Source organism: Penaeus vannamei, chromosome 7 (genome assembly GCF_042767895.1).
Source record: "Penaeus vannamei isolate JL-2024 chromosome 7, ASM4276789v1, whole genome shotgun sequence".
Lineage (NCBI taxonomy): Eukaryota > Metazoa > Arthropoda > Malacostraca > Decapoda > Penaeidae > Penaeus > Penaeus vannamei.
In genome coordinates this window covers 10,161,435-10,166,434 of record NC_091555.1, presented here as the reverse complement: position 1 = coordinate 10,166,434, position 5,000 = coordinate 10,161,435, and positions in this window count along the sequence as shown.

Genomic DNA, 5,000 nt, shown 5'->3' with positions numbered 1-5,000 from the left:
TAAATGTGTATATATACATATTCATATATATGTGTGTATATATACATACATATATGTATATATATTCCCATATGTTGCAACAGGAACAACGAAGGGAAAAACAAGAAAGCATACGAATATACCGAAGGCCTTTTCGCTATTCCTTCGTCAGGGCATTCACATATGTATACATACATATACTTATGTATACATGCACTTATGTGAATATATATATATGTGTGTGTATGTGTGTGTATGTATATATATATATATATATATATATATATATATATATATATATATATATATATATATATATATATATATATATATTATATATATATACATTATGTGTGTGTATGAATGTTTGCATGTGCGTATACATACATATTTATCTGTCTAGCTATCATTACTTGTTTATATAAAAGTAGATATGTATCTATTTATATATGTTAATTGATATACATATATATAGGTATATATGTGTCTGTGTATCTTTTATCATATACATTTTAAAATACGTAAATGCATATATATGAATATATATATATATATATATATATATATATATATATATATATATATATATATGTATGTATGTATGTATGTATGAATATATACATATGTATACATGTATATGTTATATAAACATGTACATACATATATATGTATATATATGTATATATACGTGTGGGTATATATATATATATATATATATATATATATATATATATATATATATATATATATATGATATATTGCTACTGTATATGTGTATATATATATATACATATATATATATATATATATATATATATATATATATATATATATATATATATATATATATATATGAAACTCAAAGAGGGTGACTGCTAATTGCCTCTACACAAATACCTGCTTCAGATTTATTGATAATCGAATTGACTACTGTGTTATCTATGCAAGTACTGTGGATTTGGATTAAACTTTAATCCGGATTTAACTTTTATGACGCGTACAGAAGACGCCCTGTAATGCATTTTTTTCTGAAGATCAATTCTAGTCAACATACAAGGTTTCATTTTGTTTTCTAAGAGCCTGGAGGATTCTCTAGTAAGACAATGGTGCTTTATATTCTTTAACTAATACCAAAGCTTAAAATGCTAAAATCTGTTACTGCATGAAGATGGGAAATAAACTTCTTGAGTAGAATACCATCAATTTTGCCTTACAATTTCATAAAAATATGTTTTTTATAAGATTTTAAAATCAGTGTTTGGAAAATTTGGGACATTCTGTCCAGTCTAGGGTTATTTCAGCCTAAAGCTGATCTACAATTGTGAGAGCCCTGTTGCATATGTATGTGCATGTAGGTGAAAAAGAAAATAGAGAGAGTGGGGGGGGGGGGTAGGGAAGTTTAAAAGTACATTTTCGTTTCGATCTTTTCATGTGACAAGCAGTGATGAAATGCCTATCCCACACATAGAGACTAAAACTGTTCCTTCATTACAGCCATGCAGTTCTTGCTGATTGCTTGCTTGGGAAGCCTCGTCTTCGCACAACAGGGACCGGCTGACCTGCAGGGCCCAGGGCCCTTCGTCAGGGACCTGCGAGCTGACGTGCTAAGAGGTATGCCAATTATCTTCGATTTCTTTTCTTCAGTGTGCTCACGTCTAGAGCTCGAAAGTCACTGCTTTGCAGTTGATGACTAGAAAAGTCTTGAAAAGGCAAAGAATCAAGACGTAAATCTAGATGTAGCCACTGTGGTGTACACCTGTGCTGTGGTACTATGAAAAACTGCTACCTTTTCTTCCTGATTTACACCAAATTTGGTTTAGTTTCAGATGTCTTTGTCTCTCTATATGTGTTAATTACATCTAGAATTACAGTTTCAGATATTGCAATTATTACAGGTTAGTATAATGCTATTTTAGTCCTTTTTACAACAGTGCCACGGACACTATTTTCGTTAAAAAGTTTAGATTTTTTGATTGATGAAGTAAAAACTTTCAGCTTCTATCTCCTGTTTGCGTAACGGGCACTGATAGTTCCACCCTACCTGAAAGGAACACCTATTCCCGCCTTGAAATATGTATCAAATATGTATCTTTATTTTTTTAAATATATAGAATACATACGTTTGCCATAATGAACAACATATCTAAAAATCACAAGAAAATCCCAACTCCTATAGTCGGTACAGAAAGGGTTAATGAGCAAAAAAATGACTCGGTCTATAGCTTTATCAATAGCAAAATGTTTGGCAATAAAGATCGATGTGTGTGTGTATGTATATATATATATATATATATATATATATATATATATATATATATATATATATATATATATATATATATATATAATTTATGTATATATATACATATATATACATATATAATTTATGTATATATACATATATGTAGATAGACAGGTACATAGATATAGATATAGATATATGTATAATTATTTATTTTATTAATTTGTAAATGTCAACCTGAGTGCAACAGTTCGGAAAGCATGGCAGTTTTCCGTTCTCTAACCCCTGTAATAAGGCAGCTTTTTCCGAAGCCCAGGGGACTCACCGCCATAGTTCGCTCTATTATACAAGGAATCAGTGTTGGCTAGTTTAGAAATTGTACAAAATGAGGCCATGAGGATTATTCTCGATGCACCGAAAACAACGAGGATTGTGAATATGAGAACAGAACTTAATTTGCCGTCTGTCTATGAAAGAATATTATACATAAACACCACATTTAGCGTCAAAGCAATAAGAAAACCCCTCTATTGTACAGAGTTCCAAAGGCAGCTGAAACATAGAATAGTGGAGCTAACTTTGAATGACAACATCGATTCAAACTGAAATCCATGGCTACAAGTAACATGTAAGCACTTGGCTCAGCTGAACATATCCATAACTAAGACCCTACATGGACGTTCTGCTCCACCGTGGAAAATGTCGGACCTAAGTGTATTTTATACGACTGCCCCCAAAAAAGACAGTGTCCCCCCTGCTGTACTTAAGCAGTATGCTTTAGCAATTATCAATGAGCACCTTGAAACTATGCCCAATGCGTATGAATGCTACACTGATGGATCCTTGCAGTCTGGGAGTAGATCAGGATGCGCTTTTGTCGTATATAAAAACAATATTTTGCAGCACCAGGATTGTAGGCGTTCATGACTGGGCTAGCACTACGCAAACTGAGTTGGCAGGAATGCTCACTCCCTCAAGGAGCCGAGGAACTAACCACCGCCTCGCCACGCCCAACGACCGTCTTCAAGGCAGTCTTCGCTTCCCGCCATCATTTGCATATCGTATTTCTTATTTTTTCATATAAATGTTTGATTTTATTTTCAAGATACATTAAAATTAGTTCTGAATATGAAACGCAAAGAAAATCAGAGTAATCACAAACAGGATGAACAATATGAATGGAAAGACGAATTTACTTCGGAGCAACTGCTGAGCTCTTCAGACAGTTGGCTCGGAGTTCGTGACCCTACAACAACAAACAATCAAACAATAAGTCTGTTTTTTTTTTTGTTTGTTTTTTGTTATTTTATATTTGATGATTTTATATTTTTCGTGTCTTTTTTGTGTTGTGAGTAAAACCATTTTTCTCTCGAATGCCGTGTTTCCCAACACCAAACTATATATAATTTCTTTTTAAATAAGTTTTGACGCTACCATCAATAACTAATTGCTCGGCCTAAAATTAAATAAGAACGGCATATTAAAACCAACCCTTACACCTCCCTCATTGGAAGCCTGGTTGCGTTCTCCAGTGCCACCGAGGGATCGTTATGTGTAGGACACTTCCCGCCGAAGTGGCCCAGGCGAAGGACGGCACGAGACTCCGTGACCTCGTCGAGAAAGTCGCCATAGATCTCTACCACCGATACCTTGGTTCAGTCAAATATAGCACCATAGGAAACCCCCAGCTTTACCACTGTGGAACTTTGACTATCAGCAGTCAAGGCTATGCTGCTGGAGGTGAAGGTATATCGGAGGTTCAGAGAGATCCTTATCAAACATCTCCCTTGTTTCATATATATGCTGACGGCTCCAAGACAGAGGAATATGTGGGAGCGTGTGTATGGGCGATTAAAGTGAACTAAATTTCAGACTGCCGAATCATACATCGATATTTGTTGCCGAACTTTTTGCTATTGATAAAGCTAGAGACTTTGCACTATCACAGACCCTCAATAGAACCGTCATTTTTTCTGACTCATGAAATTCACTTATTGCCTTTAAATAATTAAAAAACACTTAAAATGAACTACAGGGCAATATTCGTAAGCTGCTTAGTGCCAACAAATCAACCAAGGCCATTCTGGTACTCGTGGCAATGAAAAGGCTGGCAAATTAGCCGGATCAACTAGTGATCTGGACCTTAGCAAAGTCCGTACAGATCTCAGGTGTTTTGTCTTATAGATACACAATTGCATCTCCCGTGGCAGAGTGACTGGGCCAACCTACAAATACACCACAAAATCAAACCCACGAGAACAATAGAAGGGAGGACGTGGTGGTCAGGGTCAGTGCCACCAGAATCGCCCCCATACTCCCTACATAGAGAGAACTTTCACTCCACTATGTCCTTACTGCAACAACCACCTTCCTATCGATCACATTCCCTTAATGTATCACCAGTTTACTCATAACCGAAGACATTTTCAAAATTGTTTTCCAAATAAAAGATGAAGAATTTACGATATCAAAACCCATTAGCAGATGATCAATAAAATGATAACTTATGTTATATTTATTACTTTTCTAAGGGAGACTGACTTTATGGCCTTAGATTGAAGTAATGAATATGATCCATTGGCTTAATTATCTTGACTAGCTGTTAACATTGCCATATGACGCTGGTCGATTGCCAAGAACTCCAACAAGCAAGCTAGCAACCTGTGTAGGCACATTCGAGTGTGAGAGGCGCTCAGACCTTCCAAATGCAGCAGCAATAAATACAAAGTCGTGTGCCACATGCGCTACCCTGGAGTGCAGAACCTCTGTCTCGCTCGGC